Genomic DNA, 23,945 nt, shown 5'->3' on the forward strand with positions numbered 1-23,945 from the left:
TGCCGAAAATAGTTTTCTTTTGTGTTTTTTATTAAATAAGTGAGTTTGTTTTTGTATGCTTTTAGGTGATTCTTTAGTGTTTCATTTGTAGGTTGTCGGATAAATTTTTTGTATAGTGCTTCTTTGTGTCTGATTGATACAATTAATCCAAAAGTTATCCATGGCTTAACCGGTTTAAATTTTGAAGATTGTTTTCTGGAATCAATGAATTGTGCAGTACTTACGTGCATTGATAGTTTTTTTTCAAATAGTTCGAAGCATTTATTCGTGTCATTACAATTGAAGATGTCGTGCCATTTTTCTTTATCTAGATTATGTATTAGGGCATTTATGTTGAGCGTTTTGCGTCGGCCGTTGTCCTTCTCCGGAGTTAGAGTTTGTATTGGTAAACATTTTTTATCGTGATTGTACGTAAAAATGCACCCGAAATGATCTGTGATTGTCGTTTGTATGACTGCAGATACTATGTTTTTTATATCTTGAATATTTGTGAACACATGATCTATGCACGAAGGTCGTTGACCTGGGATAATTCTCGTAAATGAATTAATACACGAAATATAATTTAATTCTGCCATCATATTCAGATAATTATCTTTGTCGTAGGATGAGTAATCATTTGCGATATTGAGGTTAATGTCTCCGACAATGATAGTTTTCTTATTTCTGTTCGCAAGAAGAATGTGTTTTAGTTCATCTACATAGGTTGGTAATATTGAGGCATGGGTTCTATATATGGCGAATATGCTATAGGTGTACTTTTGGAAACTGATTTCCATATTTAAAATGTTTACATTGTGCATGTGGATTTCTCTGTAAAAAGTCACAACATATTTATTTGAAATAAATATTGCGATTCCGCTGTTTTTATTAATTTGGGTATTTGTTGCATAGTATGTATAACCCGGAATATTATAATTTATATCACTTGATGAATGCGTCTCTGTTAATATTATGCAGTCTAGTCTGTTAAGTGATTTTATTGTTACCAGGAGTTCGTCTAAATGCAATTCTATGCTCCTGACATTCATATGAAATATGGTTAGGCTAACTTCGGAATTTATCGCTAATATGTTGTTTGTTTCGTTCACTGATGTATATATTCTTTCGTCTATTGATATGGTTTTATCTATAGCATTTACCACAAAGTCATCCATATCGAAGAAATAATAATATTGAAATTCATTAGAAGCCGTGAATCACCTTTGTTCGTTTCACTGTTGGAGTTAGATTTTATGGAGAACGGACTTCTTGAGAGCCTTTGTGTTTTTTTATCGCTAATAAGTAGGTGTACAATTTTATTCATATTCTATTCTCTCTTTGGCGATTTGAAGCATTTTTTGTCTGTATGTGCAGTTGATGCTATCAGCACTGTGGTCGTCCGATATGTTTGCTTTGAATTTTCTATTATTGCAGGAACAGTTGTAACAGATTGGTTTATTGTTTCTTTCTGTGCATTTTGCTAGGGTGTGATCTTTTGCACAATGGGGGCAGGTAGGAGGTTGCGTTCTGTTCAGGCATCTTAATGCTGTGTGTCCATACTTCAGGCAATGATAACACTGCGTAAGGGGGTTAAGATCTTCAATTGGGACTCTTTGGTATTTTATATTGATTTTTCCAATGTTAACTAGTATTTTTCTGATGGCTCCTGACGTTTGTAGTAAGTAGTTTGACACGTCTTGTTGGGACGTCTTTTGTTGGTCAAATTTTTTGAGTTTGATTTCTTTTATGAGTTTGAAATCATCCTTTCGGCAATTTTGTAGCCCCTCATTTTGCTGAGTTATGCCTAAGACTATTTCCTCCTCTGACAAATTTGATTGTAATCTTTTTATGATCATTATTGGTTTTCTCTTTTTTGTTTCTTCAGCGTTTATGTCTTCGCCGAATGTTTCATTTATTTTTGTAGCCAATTTTTGTACGTCTTCTTTTTTTGCACATGAGATAGTGATTTTTTGATCACCAATTTTTTTAAATTCAGTTACACCAACTTTCATTTTGGTTACATCTATGTTTTTTTCGATTCTTTTTCTCATTTCTTCAGCCTTGAAGTTTTTAGTCGTTGATATAATGATGGCGTGCTTTTGTAGAATTTGTTTCTCGATTTTGCTAATTGTTCTTGTGGCTTGCGCGTATGTTTTTATATTTTTTACTACGAAACTCTCTAATTTCTCATTATAGTGCTCATTGTTTGTTATAATTTGCTCTTGTAGACTTATAATTTTTTTTTGTAGAATACAATTTTCTATTATAATTTGTTCTTCTAGTTTCTTTAGGTTGTTTTCCAAACTCAGTTTTATTCTTGAATCTTTAACAGATGTGATCTTTGCGATATCGCTCTTTATATCTTCGATAATGTCATCCATGTTCTTTCTTAATACGCTCGCCCGTCCGGGCGAGGTACTTTGCGAGGTAGGAATGTAGTACAATACTCGATACGATACACTAAACGAATACTGGGTACGACCGCGCTCTTGTAGCAATAAAATGCAACTGACTTGAATAGGACTTTCACAGAACCCGAAAATGAACAACCCATCCTAACAGTCCTTCTTGACATTATATTTTACAAAAACGGCGCTACACAAAAATGCCAATCATCCTAATATTATTGATAAGAGTAATCAATCACCTACCTAAAGGGTCTACTGTTTATGAAAAAAGGGCGTCACAATTTTACTCACACAGATCGCCGCTTGGCTCAGTGCCGGCTCCGCAAGCAGTTGTCCTGGAGAAACTACATAGAACAGATATATATTATATAAATAAATATATAAACACATTATTTGGTAAGACGGTGCAATTTACAAAAACATAATTTGGTAAAAATCAAGTAAGTTATTATGAAAAGCGTGGAAGCCGACGGACGGTGGGCGATTGGCATTTTACGCCAGGCATTTCAAGGGCGGGTAGCAGGGAAAGATCTTAAGGTCAAAGATTTCCAAGTTTTCACTGTTACACGCATATCATGCTTCGTAAGCTTGTGTAATTCTTTAAGCAGTATCGTGCAGCATAAACAGGGCATTATCATTATGTAATAGTTCATTTTAATGGTGGAAGATATTTAATTTGACGATCGATAGTTCAACTTAATATATTTCCCTTTTTACTACACATACATCTTAGGGCATACTATCTATACGGGACAAGTGGAGCCCGCACAGATACTATAAATTCAACAGGACACCGTCAGACATGGAAACCTTCATCCCGAAGTTGTCCAGGTAGAGTCCAGCTTGTAATAGCAGCAGGAGCATTGTAGACGCAGTATGAATATATTCAATTAAACAACGTATTACATGTTTCAAGTACTGTCGGATGAAAAATGACTGCTTGTACCAGTCATTTCTCTATTTAAATGTACATTTTGCACATTTTTTTAACAAGGGTAATTATTTTGATTTGGGTGACTATCCTTATCTCCTCACAGAAATTCACGAGAGAGCAAAATTGAACAAACCACATTTTTATAAATTCATCAAAATTCATTGCATTGGTCTCACTTTTGAGAAGTGATATGATAAGATATATATTCATTACACAGATATGATAGCGGTTTTAACAAAGATGTCATCATAAAAATATGAAAATTAGATCTATTGACACGAAAACACAAAAAATCTATTAGTTAAATTTTTAGCTAAGGCTTGAAACTTTATTAGCTTGGAACTTTCTAAGGTTGCTACGATAGCCCATTGGTTTAAAGCAGTCGCCCGACTAGCGGAAGATCTTGTAAATATATACATATTTGATAAATAGCTAACCATCGCACTGTTCCCCCGCAGGGGTGTGCAGAGAGGACACACTCCTTGTTTCAGTCACATTCATACATACCCTTATTTTATTCTGACTCTTGACATGTCTTCCTCGGGCGTCGCCGACTCCTTCTACCAGTCACATTCGCTTCATACATTCTCCTTACACTACTCTTTTTGTACATTTGGTTTGCATGCCCAAACCATCTAAGCGTACCTTTTTTAATCTTACTCATTACGCATACATCAACCTTGCATTATTTCCGAATTTCCACATTTCCCACATGATCGCATTTGGTTTTACCATACATCCGCATCAGGGTTCTCATTTCTACAGTATTTAGTGTACTGTCATCCTTCCTCTGCACGCCTCACTGCCATACATTAGGGTAGGTACCAGCACTCCATTGTGGACTTCTAGCTTCACGTCTTTGGCAATTTTGGTTGCGTCTTCGGGGTCTAACGAACTTTCTGACTAAATGAAACTCCGGTTTCAACAGAATACTTGGACTTTAAATATGACAGATTTATAATGGTTCTGATATCTCAATTAGCAGGCGATTGGAATAATCTGGACCCCGACCTTGAGGTTTCCAATTATTTACTAACCGCGGTTTAGATTTAGTACGGCTCGCTCATGAACGACTCATCGCTATTACTTAGGTCCTCGGGTTTAAGAGGAAGCTACAAGACAAACATGTGTATATTCTTGATATACCACATATTGTAGGTAATAGGCATTAAAATCGCTTCACAAAAGGAGTCTAGAAACGTTCGATTTCAAGCACAAAATTGGGTTTCATTTATTTCTAGAAACGTTCGATTTCAAGCACAAAATTGGGTTTCATTTATTTCGTAAATAATTTTATAAGAAAGCAAAAAAGTTAATCAAGTGAAACTGTCACAGATAATCTAAGCTTTAAAACTGTATTTTTTGCACGTTGTTATAAACGCGTATAAACGCGTTGTTACGCGTTCATAAATTTCTATTGAAAAAAAATGTAATAGTTTACATTTAAAATTTTTATGGAGATTTTTTTTGTATTCTACTTAAGCGAAACGATAGGAAAACCTTCAATTTATCTAAAAAATATTTTTTGGTATTCATAATGTACACCAATTCGCTATAAATATTAATCAAAATAGTGATTTAGCGCTTCGCCTGAACGACTCGTCGCTATTACGTAGGTCCTCGGGTTTAAATATTATATACTCAAAGCGACTTTGCGTCTCCTAGTTTAAAAAGTTATATAAACTTACTGCATTACATAACACATTTAGAATATGAATATTTAACTACCGTGAAGATCTTCGCAAACAATAAGGGATGATTGAGTACCATACGGAAAAGTACGTGGGTTGTGCCGACGCAACCACCCCATCAAACTTATGAAGGTCAACTCACATAGGGGTTAATTCAGGTATTTCTACAGTTTATCAAAGTCGATAAAACACGTCTTATCTCTCTAATTACATACTAGGTTCTATTTCTGGTAGATTCGTGTATTTAAGTCCAAGGGTATTTTTAAATGCCAATGTCATGTAACGCCGAGTACGCTATGCAAATTTTATTATTCGTTATCAAAATTTATATCTGAAAACTTATGACTTATAACTCAAAATTTATGAGATTAGATATAATGTATCTATACTATAAAGTCGCATATAAATTAAACTACTGAAGAATGAAATTAAATGTTGTGAATTAAATTTCTTATGGCTCGAATTAAAGCAATAATTTACTGCAGTGCAGTGTTGAATTTATACCTCGAAAAAGATATGTTGTCTGTTATATCTGCCTTTACTTAAGCAGGCTTCGGGTGTTGGGAACTCTTATAATCATTCAAAGGTTCTTAATATAATACTGTTAATTTACGTTACAATAACCTGTCTGGCTAGCTACAACTATTCGTTACCCGAGGGTAGGAAAATCTCTGAGCGCGCAGATGCTTACCTTGCAGATAATATCTATCGCTGGTACCTGCTATACACTAGCGTCATCTGGCGGGCCCCGGCGTAGGCTTTATGTCTACCGCCATCTACCGATTAACTACTCAACCTAATTACCATACATTCCACCCGTACACGCGATATATTACACATCAATGACAGATACCAGGAGTGTAATCTAGTGTTGTCTTACCGGAGGTTCTCGTTCATATTTGTACCAACGGGGGGTGGCAGGGGGGTTGTTGTCCACCTCACAGCGAAGGGAAATAGGTGTGACTTCAGATAGAGGGAACCCGAACCCCGGTACTCTGCTTATGGAGAATCGCGGGGGATCTGATAAATAAAAAAATAAACCAAATTGTTATATTTTCGCATGAACTGCAATAATTTACTGCAGTGCAGTAGCTAAAGTTTTATTTCATTTGTTTTTACACCCAGTCGGGCTTTTCCGTGGATGGATATGAATATACCTAGTGATTTTGGAATCGGTTCCTTTCGGCATTTATAAAATTCGAAAATTTGAGCTGTGCGTGTGAACAAAAATGTACCTAAAATTAAATATTTATTTATTTATTTATTTATTTATTTAAACGCCCATTGGGCTTTTACATACATTGTTATTAGTGTTATTACATTAACTATGTGACGTTGAAAAGTTTACGTACATATATAAATAAAATAGTTATTATATCTGTAGTACATAAATGTTTTACAAATAATACAGAATACCATTATGGAGAACAGTTTTTTTTTTCTTTTTTTACTTACTTAGAAAAATAAATGGATTGAAATTAATCAGCATTTATAGGGACTTAAAATCATATTCGAATTGTTATTTAAATTACAATATTAATTTGTAAAGTTAAAACATATATATTAAAGTTAAAAAGTCATAAAAGAAGTCATAAAAGAAAAGAGTGAAAAAACAGAAGCTAAAAAATGGGTTTTTTACTATGGAGTGGAGAAGTCATACATATCAGCAAAGTGTTTATGTAGATTTCGTTTGAGCACTGCTACGGAATCTCTAAATATATCAACAACATTACCAAATTTATTACCAAAATTTTGTATTCGATTTAACGATATGTGCGCATGATAATTAGATTTGAAATTGTTACAGAAAAAGGTGGAATTTTGTCTCGTATTTTTGGAAGGTACAAATAATTTTATTGTGGCAAGAATTTCAGGGCTGTCGATTCTATAATTAATAATTTTATTTAGTAGAACAAGGTCGGAGATAATTCGCCTATCTGATAGCGTAATCAAATTTAGTTGATGCATGAGTTGGATATAATTTATATTTTGGATTGGAATATTTAGTTTAAAGTTAATAAATCTTAAAAATTTGTGTTGTACCCTTTCAATATTGTTGGAATGTACTTTATAAAACGGGGACCAAATAGGCGAATTATACTCTACTTGACTTCTTACTAAAGATGTGTACAGTGTGTTCAAACATTCTAGTGACTTGAAGTCACATGCGGTTCTACATATAAACCCAAGCATTTTTAGGGCTTTATTTGTGATTTCATTTATATGCGGATTGAATGTTAACTGTTCATCAAATATAACACCCAAGTCCCTGATTTGAGTGACTGCTGTCAATTTTACATTATTAAGCGAATATTCATAAATTGTATGATTTCGTATTTTACAAAAACGAATGACCTGACATTTTTTAATATTAAGAAACAGAGAGTTGATGATGCACCAACGATATAGTTTATTTAAATTAAGTTGCAAAGTATAACAATCGTCTAAACTGCGTATTGTTTTATATATTTTCAAATCATCTGCGAAAAGAAGAACTTCTACATCTTTAAATATGCTAACAATATCATTAATAAATAACAAAAAAAGAATTGGTCCCAGGTGAGACCCCTGAGGGACCCCACTTGTGGCTTCGAAAATGTAAGATTCCACAGATTTTATTTTGACACATAGCTCTCTTTTACTAAGATAACTTTCAATCCAACTTAACAGATTACCCTTGATACCCAACATACTTAATTTTTGTACAAGGATATGTCGCCTAACTTTGTCAAATGCTTTGGAAAAATCAGTATATATTGAATCCACTTGATGCTTCAAGGCAAGAGAATCAGTTATGTAATTTTCGTATATGATCAAGTTACTTAGGGTGGATTTACCTGTGATAAAGCCATGCTGGTTGGGTACAATAATATTATTAATTTGTTTACATATTACATCTAGGACTAACGATTCAAATAGATGGTAATCTTGAAATTTTGGAGCTCTAAAATCGAATGGACATAACATAAGTTCCACACTGAGCTGCGCTGCGGATCGTTACTTTACTATAACGAACTTAATTTTCTGCGCAGAGTCTTGCATCAGTAGTCGGGTTATGTCGATTGCTTAGTAGAAATTAGTTTTCATTCGTTCAGTGAAGTTTAAATGAATATTCAACATACGTTTATTACGCAGGCAACTAAAATAACAACAAATGTTGTTATTTGGATAGAAAAATGAATATTTACCTACGTGACAAGTAAATTTTAGCCCACTTTCTACTAATTGCTACATACAAGTTGTACATACAAAGGGCAAAACTGTATTATCAGAAAACTTGACTAAATTGGGCGAAGCCCAACAAAAAGTCGCCTGCAGGCCCTAGCAGCAAAAAAACGAGATTTTTATCTGCTCTTTCTTTAATTAACGAGCACTCCTTTCCTAAAACACAAGCGCCAGCTTAAACTAGGTATGAATGTAATTATGAATGCACAAAAAATGTATCCTTCAAAATCAACCAATATTATGTCAACTAACTAACTAACGAACCATCATGCCCTTTCCTCGCACTGACGGACGGACGGACGGACCGCCAAACAACTCGGTCTTGGCCCACTCTTCTTACCTCATTCACATTTCCGAACAGCTCGGGAAGTTTTGAAGCAAAAATTGACCACCACCTCGAGATGGTTCGTGCCTGGGGTAAGGCCAACAAAAACCCAAGCGTGTCTGATTTCGGCAAAGAGGGAGATCAATGACTGTCTGGTGCAATTTTATGGGAGCACTCTCCCCAATAAAGACTCCATTGAAATGCTTGGAGTTACTATATCAGACCAGCTCAAGTATCGGGGATCCATAGAAGCCCGAGTAAATCAGGCCTCCAAAAAGTTGGGCGTCTTGTACAGGGCTTGGAGATTCTTCAACAGTGATCAGCTGCTGACCCTGTACAAGTCTCAAGTCCGCCCAACTATTGAATTTGGGAGCCACCTTTGGGCTGGTGCCCCAAAATACTTAATAAACCTGCTTGAATCTGTGCAAAGGAGAGCGATCCGTCTGATTGACAATCCGTTGTTAACAGACCGAATGCCTTCTCTAATGCATAGACGCAATGTAGGCATGCTGTGTCTGTTCTACAGGTATTTCAATGGAACCTGCTCCAAGGAGCTAGCAGCATTGATTCCTGATGCACCGGTGCACGTGCGCGAAACTCGGCGGACACGAACTGAACACCCGTTCACGGTTGACGTTGGCTTCATGAGAACGGGCCGTTTTTACGACTCGTTTTTGTGTAAGTCGGCTCGTATGTGGAACGAGCTACCGGCATCTGTTTTTCCTCCCTCCTATAATCCGAGCCTCTTCAAGGCCCGCATTAACAAATCCCTTCCTACAGCCCCTACCTTATTCCGCCTCACAACGCCGCCCAACCGGGTGGTGACATAGTTCCCCTGTCTGTACACTGCACAGGCAGGGACGCTCTTGTGAGGTGTCAAATAAATAAAAAAATAGAAAAAAAAAACATTTTTACTTCGTCTCATACATACTCTTCTATTAATCTGACTCTTGACATAGCCCGACCGATCTGATTCACTTGGTCGTGCCATGTCTTCCTCGGGGGTCCCCGACTTTTGCTACCATTCAAATTTGCATCATATATTCTCCTTACACTCCTTTCTTCGTTCATTCGCTCTAGATACCCAAACCTTCTAAGCGTCCCTTTCTTGATCTTACTCATTACGTTTACATCAGCCTTGCACTCTTTGCGGATATCCACATTTCTCACACGAGCACATATGGTTTTACCAAACATACACCTCATGGATCTCATTTCTAAAGCATTCAATTTAGTTTAATCCTTTCTCTGCCAGTTCCATGCCTCACTTCTATACATCAGCTTCGCTTCTTTGGATATTTTATTGTTAGCGCCAACTGCGTTCAGTCCACCATTACGTACGTAAAAATAAATAATAGGTACTACCCAATAAAGAAAATAATAACAAAAATCTCTTGCTTCCATGCCATTTTGTAAGGTTAGGTAAAATAAAGGTATCTGAACTCTTATTGGATTAAATAATAAATGCAAGCGCATTTCTGTAGAGTAGTATTAATTGTACACTCACATCAGCGCCAGCGTAGAGGCCGTAGAGGGTGCACAGTAATACAAAAGCTTGATTTCAAGATACGAGGGCTGTTTGGGAAGTAATGCTCTAAATAAAAAAATCCGCATTTTTAGAAATATTTAAATACTTACCTCTTAAAACTACATCTGTCAATTATTTCTCAGCATAGTTACTATTTAAATTAAAGCTCTTGTTAGTTTCCAAAATCCTGCTGCATAAAACCCTGCTTTCTGAGTGTACCGGACCGCTGGTGGACGTACCTAAATAATTATTGAAATAATTAAGGAAATGAATATTTATCTGTTATTACACATTTTACGACGCAGAATCTATTATGAGGCTTATCACCGGACACGTATCATGTGTCAAATGAGATTTAACTGTAGTAATTAAATTTCGGTTATTTTTCTTGGTTCCTTAATTCTCTCATGCATCCTTTTTAGAGATAAGAATAATTGCTGCACATTAACACGTGTAGAAACTGTTGAATTTTAACTCAATACATATGCAAACAACTGGCCCAATCAGTCAGTTGTCCGACGAAAGTTGTTTTTCAATTGCAAATCCTTCCCTAAGGTACCCCCTGTAATGTACCGGACACCTACGTCCAGTACACCGGAAATGTAGCCAACCTGTCACAGTATTTTTTAACAGCCTGGATTTAACTACGATCTGACTACAGTCAAATTTTGACACGACCTGTTTGCATTTCGTCTGTCTGTAAATGTGTCTTCCGTGTCCGGTCAATCCTATCAAGATTGTAGCGGTGTTTGATAGTACATTTTTATTCCGCCAGAGCACATGACATGGACCTAAAAAGCCCTGAATTTGATGCCGAATTAAGGTGAGGGAAAATTGCATTGCAGCCATCTTGTTTGAGAAACTTTTGAAATGATTTGTATGCAAAGTGGTGCATAATGAATTATTAAAATTTGATTTGTATCTTGTTAATTCAGTTACAACGGCTTATGATTTTTTTTATTTGAGACAAGGAATGGGATTTGTCAATTTTAAGTGGGTTTGGTATTTTTTGTACATCTTCCCCTTTTTTTAGGCTTTTTAAGTTCATAGCTGTTGTGAGCTGTTAAATCGGTGTAATCAGTACTACGCGACGTCTACGGACTGTTCACAGAACTTCTAGTTATTTTCTGTATCTTTGTCTCTTTTATAAATTCTTTGAGAGTTGTTGAGTAAATATTACAATCAGGTTCAATAATTTAATCCTAATAAATTCAATAATATTTTCTTCCGCACTGTCCACCCTTTCCCAAAGAATGGTTCGTGCAAAAATCAAAGATTTCGAATAATAGTTGTTTTTTCAGGCAGCAAGCTCCCCCGCGGGTGGTGGAAGATCCCCCCACGGATAGCGATGGCAGCAGTGAGGGGCACCGCACCAGCGCCAATCTACTGATTGGGTGAGTCCCACTGAATTTCAATATTAATAATGTGACCTTTCTACTGATTTTCTTATTTTAACAGCGGCTTTTACAAACGTTTTGAGTAATATTTCAAATTTATAAAAATGTATTTTAGTAACATAATAGAAAATCTAGAGTGAAATATATAGATTCTTACAGCCGAGGAAAATGATTCTTCATGGGCTATAAAATGTTTTCATGTAACTGCATTATTAAATAAATGCACACAATTAGTATTAATGTTTGGTGCAATCAATTTGCAAGTATGACACGTATTTATAGCAGTTCAACAATAGTAAAACAGTGCAACAAACTTTTATAACCGCTTTATTGGTTCACTGAAGAACAGGTTACACCTGTAGCATGTCTACAAAAAGAAACGTAATATGTTCCCTTAAACATATGTTTTACTAAAAGGGTAGTAATGAATTTTTTCTCTCTCTCTGCGTTAGCTGAACTCTTAGAGTAGACGGTTTACAAAGCGTCACTTGGGTCAGACCTGCCAGAGGTGGCAGAAGTTAGGAAACTTATTTTTCAAGAGCTAAAACATGACCATTAATCGGCCACACAGCTGTGATATCTGTTAGCCAGAGCGGCGAGGTGAAAACTAACCATCATCTCTCGCCCTAATTAGTAAGAGACAAAGCGACGTGGAAATGAAATCGAGAGAAATGTTTGAAAAATTCTGTTTGTAAGTTGTTTGGAATTTTTGATATTTTTCTCAAAATATCTTTTTTTCGGTTTCAATTTTGGATCGGAGTTATACCCTCCCAAGAACTTAGTTTTCTAAAGCGGGGAATCGCGCACTGAACTCGCCTGTTGATCGGTAAACATCGGCTATCTTCGTGACCATTCGGATTTTAGATCCAAACGTCTTACAGTTGTTTCTATCATGTGGCACTAGTGACACCTATGAAAACATCTTAAAACTACATACAAATATATATCCAAACGACGTCTGTGGAGAGAAATTGATGCTACATTTATTATATATTTAGAAACACTACAATAAGTGTTAGGTTAGGTTAGGTTAGGTTAGGTTAGGTTAGGTTAGGTTAGGTTTATGAAAAATAATTTCCCTCAGGGCCTATGTCATATTTTGGGACTGTGGAAGGTCTTTTTTAAGGGAATAAAGGAGAAGAAGTTCTGGGAAGGTAAAGGGTATGAGAGTTGGGTGGGAATCTAGGGATCAGTGTGTCCAGGTGTGACGGAAATATGAATATATCCCTCCCACTGCGGCGCAAGAATAGTTGGAGAGGTCAAAGGGTCTCTCCAAACCAGCCTCTCCCGATCTTTCATACCACGCAGGTGGTGGGCAAGCGCATCCTGAACACCCCTGCTAAATCACTTGGGGTGTCCAATGGCACAGGTGTTAGTCATCCTATATATGGTTCTCGGGACGACATCCCTAAACCCGCCTCCTAAATTGTACGTTGCCTGTTGTATGTTACTATGGTACAACACCTGGTATCTATGGATCGTTCCTCAACGAGTTACTCTTCATACCGCTCAAGCAAAATATATGTTTTATAGTTTAAATATAACATGTTTTAAATAAAATGTAATATCATAAAGTGCGCGATCTCAAACTATAAATAACACAATAATAATAAATTAAAAACACTTTCATAAATCGTATTATCCAGTGATATTTAAATTCCAGATAGTGACAGCTACTAAATTCAAACATACCCACAATACTAAATCAACATGTCGCTCGAAGAACTCAACCAAAAATTCGTGGTAACGATGAATGAATTTGAAAATCGGCTCGATAAAGTCAACAAAAAACCCGGCAACCCGAATTGTGACCTCACAAATCTCCGTGGAGACTTCAATGCATTTAAATTGAAAATGACATCGGAGATGACGGCTCTTCAAGAGAGTATTGCGCAACTTGAGCTTCGTGTGGATGCCATCGACGCTGCTTCTAGAAAAAATCTGTTACTTCTACATGGCGTGAAAGAAGATGGACCAGAAGACACGAGATCCCTTGTGACTGCGGCGTTGACCGGCCTAGGGTGCCACGAAGACGCCATCAGGGGTATCGTCTCCACCAGAAGACTTGGTCGCATGAAACCAAATAAGAATCGACCCATTCTTATTGAATTCCAGCGCCAAATCGACCGTCGATCTGTATGGGAGAGGAAGAAAGGGCTGAAAAACTCCTCTCGTCTACTAACTGAATCCCTAACAAAAACACGACAAAAACTCTTTTCCTCTGCACGTTCAATCTTTTCAAACAACAAGTGTTGGACCAGCGACGGCACAATTGTGGTTCTGCTCCCTGATGGCAGCAAGCACGCCATCAGTACCCAAAAGCAGCTGGATGTCGCTGCCGCCCTTGTGACCAAACTATCAGCCAGCACCAGCACCAGCACCAGCACCTACACCGGCTCCAGCGCCAGCACCAACACCAGCACCAGCACCAGCACCAGCTCATCCAACACCTCATCCATCACACCCGGTCCCCACCCTCAACACGATGGCTCCAAGTCTATTGGCCTGCGCCCCAGAACAAATACTAAAAAATAAGTGTATAAAAAAAAAAAAATGTTTATATTCGCAAAGCATTTATTTCTACCAATGAGTTGCTTTCATGCATTATTATCTATTTGGCTAATTAATGGCTAATTGGAAATAATTTTCTCCCAAAGAAATAATAATAAATTGTGTTGGGTAGGCAGATAATTAATTTTATTGCAAAATAACTTATCCAAATGCTACTTCCATAACCACATTAAGTCATTGAGGTATGTATAACCCATTGTAATTAATAACAACTAATTATATTGCATTTGGGTGGGTATTTCGATACTAGGAATTTGGCCTGCTTATTATTCTTATTTCGATAAAATTTTCTTAAACTCATTATATTTTATTATTTATTATCCTGTTTCTTCTATAACACGGGTATTTATCCCTTATGTTCTACACAAACCTATAGTATCAATTGTATATTATTATGCACTTGTGGCCATAATCTATTTACTTACCTCTTTATTATTTACTGTGCGCAATAATTAGAGACACATACCTATATTAATATATCAACAAAATAGTAGTGACTGCACCCACAGACGTGAACTATAGTTCGCGGCGTCTCGGTACCTACATTTCATTTGTAATTTATAATATGATATGAAGATTTTCATTCATATTATGATGTTATAAATTGAATGTAAATCTATCTTTGTACTCTTTTTAACGCACGTGTACAGTTTTTATTGATACATTTAGCATTAAAATTAAGATTGCCTCTATCTGCTGTGACTTCTTTTTATGATTTGAAGTTTTATATATACCTATACCATTATATATTTTTAAACATATTGTCGCCTCCAATTAACTTCATATATACCTTTGTAATTTGTTATTGCTTTGAAAAATTTATATAGGTATGTGACGTATTGAACACTGCACATACCTACTAGAAATATTATTATATTTCACTATCCATAGAAATAAAAAATAATTTAAAAAATATGTTCATATATAAATGTACATGTACGTATCTCTTACCTGTTTATTATTTACTCAGCGCAACAGACACACAAAACATATATTAATTTACGTACTTTTATAAATAAGTGAACTCCACCGCGAACTATACACACAAACTTTTAACTTAGCGTCTCGGTACCTACATTTCGTTTACAATATGATATTATGAAGATTTACATTCGTATTGTGATATTATTATGTGAATGTAAGTCTTTCTACTCTATTTTTCATATTATGATGTTATTATATAAATGTAAGTCTATCTTTCAACTCTATTTTACGCACGTAAACAGTTTTTATTGATAAATTTAGTTTGCCTTTATCTGCTCTAACTTTTTTTTTTATGATTTGAAGTTTTATATATACCTGTACCATTATAAATTTTTTAATCATATTGTCACCCTCTATTAACTTCATAGATGTCGTTGTAATTTGTAATTGATTTGAAAAAAAAGTATGTAGGTATATGACGTATTGAACTTTGCGTATATTAAAAATATTATAATATTTCACCAATGATTAAAAAATATATAAACATATGTGTGTATGTATATGTATAATATTTACGTGTATTTCACAAGTAACTCACGACTCACATATACCAACAATTCACTTAGGTATCTATGATGTAATTTTAGACATGTTTATATATCCTATATATCTTATAAATTAATATTTTGTTTATGCTAAAAATATTTCTTTTAACATACAACCGTACTATTAAGATCATCGCGCACTTCTTGCATTTTTATTTTTATTTAACCTTCCGTTGAATATAGTAATTTATATGTTTTTTTTTAATTAGTTTTTTCTATTTCCTTATATTTTGTTATCTTCTTATATTGTTTATAATCATATGTTTTGTAATTCTATAATTCGTCGTGTAATCGACGTATTATTTATCCACAACCTTACTCCATTCCCCCATTCCACTCTCACTCCCCCCCTCTTTCCTAACATGCTCTCCGTACTTGCTGCTCACATTTATATTTCACTATTTCACCAGTTTAGTATAACATCATGCGTGTCCTTCATAAAACTCTGCATTTATTATTTGTTTTTTTATCTCTTATCTTTACCAAAATTATTTACACTTATAGAAAAACTTACATAATTCACGATGATTACTATTATGTATCAAAACTGTAGAGGACTACGCACTAAAACAGACATATTTCACAATAATATTTTATTGAATGACGATTGTTACATATTCGGTATTTCTGAAACTTGGCTAATTAATTCTATTTTAGATCCGGAACTGGCACCAACAGAATTTTACAGCGTTTTCAGACGGGATAGATCAAATAACATTACAATTAATAGCATAAACAACCAAGAAGATTCTCGTCGAGGTGGTGGAGTGATGATCATAACACATAACAATCTTAACGCTTACCCTCGCGAAGAATTGGTCTGCAATGCTGAATGTATCTGGGTAACTATTCCCCCTTCTAACTATACCTCCAAACGCACTATCCATGTAGCCTGTGTTTATCTCCCACAGGGACAAGGGTATGAAACTGCACTCAATTCATTCCTTTGCTTACTTGCTAACGTAAAAGATCAACATCCCGATGACATTTTACTTGTAATTGGAGATTTTAATATGCCCACCGTAACATGGAATATACATAACAATGATTTACACTTGACACCTGAAAACTTGAACACAACTAGTTCTTCACTTGCTGACACAATCCATTATTCTGAATTAAAACAATATAATTACATAAAAAATGCAAATAACAGAATCCTGGATTTAGTTATCTGTAATGAGGAATGCCAAGTATATCGTGCATGCGATCCTCTTGTCAACGAAGACTCGCACCACCCATCACTCAAAATTATGCTAAAAATCGATATACTTCCTATTATTCACGCCCCACCTAAAGAAATTTATCAGTTTACAAAAGCCAATTACGAGCTAATCAACCAACATCTGTCAATGACAGACTGGTCATTTACTCAGGAAAATTCGGATATTGACGTAGTAGTCGATTCTTTCTACAACATTTTAAACAGTACCATCAACCAGTTTGTCCCTAAACGTATCATCAAAAAGAGAAAATTTCCAAACTGGTATTCAGCTTCTCTAATTAAAATCATTAAAGATAAACAAAAACTCCATCAAAAATGGAAATCCAATAATAATCCAGTAGACTACATAGAGTTTTCAATCAAACGTACCCAACAAAAAAACTTACAGAAGCATTGCTTTATTCAGTACATAAATTCAGTTGAATCTAATATTCTTATAAATAATAAACAGCTTTGGAACTATGCTAAAAGCAAAAGTAAAACAAATGGCATCCCACAAATCATGCACCTTAAAGATGAGTCAGGCACCGGTGCTCAACAAGTGTGTCAACTTTTCTCTAAACACTTTCAGTCCACCTACGTTAATGATAAGGACACGAATGATCCCAGTATAGTCGATAGTTTTACCTATATGAATAATCATAACCCGATTGGGAACGTACAAATAAACAATTTTTTGATCAATAATTACCTGAAGAATTTAGACATTAGTAAGGGTGCTGGCAGTGATGGTATATCGCCATACTTTATCTCAAAATGTGCAAAAAATCTTTCATACCCCCTAACTAATATATTTAGAATGTCACTAAAAGCAGGAAAATTTCCTACAAAGTTTAAAGAAGCAACTATAATCCCTATTCATAAAACAGGTTCTAAAAGCAACATTGTAAACTACCGCCCAATCTCTATTCTAACTGTATTTAGTAAACTCTTTGAAAAAATTGTCTACGATCAAATTTATACAACAATTGTTCGCAACATACAAAACCAACAACACGGATTTCTACAAAAAAGATCGGTACTAACAAATTTGGTAAATTTCACGGAATATTTAACGAGCAATATGGACAATAGAAACCAAGTAGATGTAATCTACACTGATTACTCTAAGGCCTTCGATAAAGTAAACCATTTCATTTTAATTAAAAAATTAAGTCAAATAGGCATCCATGGTGATTTACTTCGGTGGCTCACTTCATACCTTCGGTGCAGACTTCAATGTGTATCAGTTGCGGGAACTAAGTCCAGTTTCTTTTCCGTGCCCTCCGGTGTACCTCAAGGTTCTCATTTAGGGCCATTATTATTTAATGTGTATATTTATGATATTCACAAATGTTTTTTACATGCCAATTACCTAGCATATGCAGACGATAAAAAAATCTACTTAGTTATCAAATCAATCGAAGATTGCATTAAACTTCAAGAGGATCTCAATCGTCTTTTTAACTACTGTGAATCAAATAAACTTGTAGTAAATACCTCAAAGTGCAATAAATTATCATTTACACGTAACAAAAATAAAATTTCCTTTGATTATACATTAAACGGGACACAAATCAAAGAAGTAGATTCTATCAGAGACCTTGGGGTAATACTGGATGTAAAATTAAACTTCATTCAACACACTGATGCAATCATCAACAAAGCCAACAAAATGCTAGGATTTATAATACGTTTAACGAAACCTTTCCGCAACCTTAAGACTCTATATTCCCTTTACACAGCGTTCATCCGTCCCCACCTAGAACACTGCACACCGATCTGGACTCCTTTTTACCAAGCCCACATTGAAAGAATCGAAAGAATTCAAAAAAAATTTTTTAAACACATTAATTATAAACAAAACTTACATTTCTCAAATTACGCCGATTCTATTAATTACCACAAATTCAACTCACTTCATACACGACGTTTGGTTTTTGACCAAATTTTATTATTTAAAATTCTTAACAATGGCCTCGACTCACCAGAGCTAATGAATTTAATAAATATTCATATTCCAACAAGATCAACACGGCAATCCCATTTGTTTCATTTACCTACATGTAGAACTAACTTTAGAAAAAATTCACCAATTCCACGTATATGTGCCCAATATAATACTAAATTTCAAAACATAGATATTTTTAGCAATACACTTCACAAATATCGAATAGAAGTAACTCGTACGATCGAAAATTAATACTATAGTATGGAATGTATCCAGAGCATCTCCTATCCTCATCCTAAATTCCTATTCCTCCCCTCCTCACCTAAAATATATATATATATATATATTTTTTTTTTTTTTATGCAATAAAACTCCATCTCCAATCAATATTAATATAGGAGACTTTTTTGGCTTGACTGTTTTTAACATGTATATATTTATATTTGTATTTTATGTATAAGCTGTTTGTCTCTTACCTTTACCAATAAATAAATAAATAAATAAAATGTTGATGATGCCGTGCTGATTTCTAACAGTATGAAAGATCCACAGTCTCGAACGAAGAATGTAAATGAATAAATTGATAATGAATGTAAGTAAGTCCAAAGTCATGGTGTTTGAAAGCGAGAGTACGAAAACAGTGTGCAATATAGTTGTGAATGAGAAATACTTGGAGCAGTTGGATTAGTTTGTTTATTTGGGAAGCATGTTTTCGAGAGATGGGAAGGCTGATAGAGATATTGAAAGAAGGATAAATGAAGGTAACTCCATTAATGGATAACTGAACGCGGTTGACGCTAGCAAAACAAATCCAGTGTATGCCGGGACTGGTTAGTTAGTTCATAACATTTTTCAATATCAGGTCAAAACATGGACAAAGTCTGAGTAGGTCCCTACTGTTATTTCAATGTAAGTGTTATCATCAATACGTTGTATTGCAGATTTTTATTTAATTAAAATTATTGTACAACAGATTAACCATCTTTGTAAATTAGCTTCAAGATTTCTTATTTTAACATTGTAAACAGTGGGACCGTTTTGCATTGCGTCTGTCTGTATATTTCTTTGTACGTTCCGTTTCCGGTTCAAAATTGGTAAAAAATATTTTTTCAAATGTGAAATAGTGTTGACTTCTTGCTCAATATTACGGTATCTACCTACCTTCATGAAAAAAGCATAAAAACCGAAAAGTCGTTGAGATAGTGACGTTTCTTCGGACAACTTGTATAATTTATTATGTTAACAATTTTCCAACGTGGGAAAGTGAGCTCCATCTTTCAATTGAAAGTGAGCTCCTTTCCTAGGAATCGGCTAGCCTTGGCTGAACTCGTAACCATTCGGGTACACCCGACATGCTATCTCTGTCAGATGGTGCAAGTACCGCCATTTAATGGAATACCCTCAAAACTACATTATCTGAATAATAATACTTTAGAATCTTTAGATGTACACAATCTCTACCTGTGGGTGGTAACGAAACTACAACTAAAGAACAACACTACAAACATTATTATGTTCATACCATCAAAAAGCTGATGTAGTAACTCAATTTCCCAGTTCCTCCAAGGCCATGGCTGTGCGTCGGTTGGATAAACATTGAAAGTTTACAAAGCTCATCTAAAATAAACTACTGCCATCTATTGAGGGTTATGTAAACGACCCACCATTTTTTCAAGGAATACCCTTCGGTGAAAAATGTGGTAGTTTTTTAGGAAATGCGAACTGAAAAAATGGCTTATTTTTTTGTTGAATTTTTTTATGTCTTGATATTTTTATTCAATTTAAGTGACGAAAAGTATTAAACAAGCAACACATCTATTTTTTGCACAATTAACCATTAAAACAACGGAAAGGCCACTGTCCATATGAGATTTCTAAAAATTCTGGATGAAGATCGAGCAATCAATCTATTTATATAAAGTAGGGCGCCTGTGGCGGACGAGCATTCTGAAGGGTGGCGTGGATTTGATTTCAAAACAAATCCACAGTTTTATTCCAAGGTTTATAAAATTTTGCACAATCAACCTTCAAAACAAGAGGAAGGTCCCCAATGTAATGTTATTGATTGTTACTTATTCATACATCTTATTTTCTTTGATTATATTGAATCTATTGACAAATGGGTCACTACTAGTTTTCAACAGTCCCTCTAATGTAATATTGTAATCTACAATTGGTTTATATAAAAAAGCCACCTACCCAAAAACTATTTTCTTTATATACATTGATAGAAAGATAACACCAATTAGGTTAGGTTAGATCCCAATTCTGGACCGTAATCCGATGATGGATGCAATCAAAATTATTAATTGGGGATTTGTCATCAATTACCAACATTCGAAGTGTTCCACTGGGAACTAAATTTTGTTCGGTACATCATGTAACAGACGCCGATCGTTATAACCGCGAGCGTTTATATGGAAATTTGTATTAATTAAATTATTTAGGATTTTTACTCGTCACAGCCGTGGTTTTGTTACAAGCGGGCTCGATATAACTAGTTTAGACTGTATCTACTTGTATATGTTGCTACTAAGACATACAGGTGTGTTATGCAAACCACGGTATTGCATATTATCATTGCAATACAATGTGCAGGTAGATAAAATTCATAGGGAGCTTATTTTATTCAGAAAATGCACTACTAGATGATAATACTTACGCAAACCCATAAAAAATTCTTGAAAAATTAGTTTTACCATTTTTGAATGTGACAATATAAAAATAATTTTCTGATAAAATTTTATATTATAGGTAGGTACTTTATCGTTTGTCTGAATTCTTCACACAGTCAGTTCAAATTTTGAAAAATTACACTTAAATTCAAAGCAATTTGAGGTCTCCGAGGTTGAACGGGGCTGATCACAATTTGTTCAAAAACTGAAACGGATTTAGAATCTTTCCACAGTCCAAAAAACAAAATGGGTCTGAATGGCCATTTGACGACTTGATCACAAGTTAATTTCTGCGAAACAACTGGGCCTAAGTGTAATATATTAGGTTATTTAAACTCCTTAGCGTAGTTTTTCGTTTTTTTTTTAACAAACAACTATATTATCTGTAGAGTCGTTTTGTGTGTTTTTGAAACAGCTCTTATGGTCTGGAGGAAATCGTTGTGTCTCTCTTACCATCATAGTTAAAAATATGATCTAAACGGTGTTAGAAAGAGAAAACACAACGCTTATATTCAAATCTAGAAGTTAACCACAGAATAATTAAAATGTACACTTCTATGAAACCAAAGTTTCCGACCCCAAATTGAGAAAAATTTCTGAAATTTTTTTTTAGTTATTTTTATATGAAACGACAAAAAAGTGAGGTGGCAGTAATGTTCATAGTACATTTATCTAATAAAATATGAGTTTTTTTTCGTTATCACTAATTTTGGTTCGGTGTTTAGACGAAAGAACGCAAGGTGAGCCATTTGTGAAACTTTTTATGTTTGATTTTAATTTTAATATTTGAATTTTTTTCTGTTTATTTCTAGCAGTAAAATTTGAAGGTGAGTTTCATCATCACCTTTCAAAAAAGTTATTAGTTTTCGAATACGCTTAGAAATATCTAATTTCTGACAGCATCTTTATGAAATGTAACGGTCAATGTGCCAGAGGCCTGAAGGGTTAAATTATATTGCTACGTGACAAATTAAGCTTTGTTTAACTGCACATTTAACAGTCTACAGTTAACTGTACATTGTTCAGAAAATAACAAAATTTACAATCGCGGTTTGTTGACGCAAGTCATATTATTCTATTATGAAATAAACATGAGTACTGAGAACAATCTCTAACAACAGACAAACATTGCCAGTTTGCTTACGGTAGGTAGTATGTATACTGTATAAGCCATTTATCATACATAAGAATTTCATAACGGCTTCAGGTATTATCATTATTTTAATAACGTATTATAAATTATAAGTTATTTCACACAGTAACAGGTAAAAGGCTATCGTGGTTTTTTTGTCAGGTTTCCTAAAACCATTGAATTCAAATTCAATGCATGAATACATTGAATATAAGCTGATATTCAAACATAACGCATGAATTGAAAAGCAGATAAATATTATTTAAATTACCCAGTGGTAAGAACTTCGTTAATTTTTATAAATCTTAGAATAAAAAATATCAAAAGAAAAGAAATATAAAAAGCCTTGTGAAGAAAATTGTTTTTACGAAATTCAAAAGAGATGGAGATCTATGATAGTGGCTAGTGTACGTGAGAGAGATGCTGGGCTATTGGGCTAAATGGAACATTTGAATCCATTCAAATTGGCATAGAAGGTACTTATAGTTTTCTTATTTATTAGAATAAACCTATAGATGGGTTAAATACATTTTCGGTAGGTAAATAAATACATGTGGGTAATGATAGTTATCAGGTTATCACTATGTCTTCATTATGTAGATAGTATTGGTGTATGCATCACGTCGGGATGTGGATTTGTGATCAGTGATGTTGTGGTCAGCTGGTGGTGAATTCACGGATCGTCCTGGTCCTCCAGTGAGATTCTCGACACTGTGGATGGTGGTGATGAAAGGATGATGAAATCCTCCAGGCTGATGCTCGTCACCGAGGGTGATGAAGATGAATGGATGACGTATTCCTCCAGATCGATGCTCAACACTGTGGGTGGTGGAAATGAACGGCAGTAGATCCCGGAATTTGGTCGTAACATGGTAGCTGATGCTCGACGCCATGCGTTCAAAGGCTGGTATATTGTAGAAATATCTACATACTGGCATTTGATTTTATAATAGACATTGCATTGGTTTAAAATTTCATATTATTAGCCATTACTGGTCAAATAAATTTTATATTCAGTTTTGTAAATATAGGTGTGCATTACATTTCATTAGCGTTGGTTTTAACATATAAGCCTTTGCCAGCCCGATTAAATTATTATCGGTAAATCGAAAACAAGTTATTGTTTGGGTCACTTGTTGTGTACACGCATATAAAACAGCTTTGCATTGATTGCATAAGTTCTTTTGATATCAAACTGGCTGCGTAAAAGGCTACTATGTGTGTAATAATTATAGGAATGATTAACTAATAATAATTCTTTTGGAATTTTATAACTCTGTAATGAATCATTAATCAAGTAAAATACCAATAATAACAATACGAAAAAATACTCTATTCCACATAAGCGCAATTACATTGCGAACTCCCCAATACAATGGTTTCACACTATGGA

The 23,945-nt window shown here is 34.7% G+C and overlaps 1 protein-coding gene across 2 annotated transcripts in view; it reads left to right on the forward strand.

Moving 5' to 3' along the window:
* Positions 1-23,945, forward strand: part of LOC149426055 (uncharacterized) — a 348,593-nt gene that overhangs the window by 49,786 nt on the left and 274,862 nt on the right. For both annotated transcript variants that reach the window (XM_089643334.1, XM_089643325.1), the window contains exon 2: positions 11,395-11,487. The gene's annotated coding sequence lies outside the window, so the exon portion shown is untranslated. The remainder of the gene's footprint in view (positions 1-11,394; positions 11,488-23,945) is intronic.

Source organism: Hesperophylax consimilis, chromosome 2, assembly GCF_061612785.1.
Source record: "Hesperophylax consimilis isolate HC1 chromosome 2, BYU_Hcon_1.0, whole genome shotgun sequence".
In the NCBI taxonomy this organism is placed as follows: Eukaryota; Metazoa; Arthropoda; class Insecta; order Trichoptera; family Limnephilidae; genus Hesperophylax; species Hesperophylax consimilis.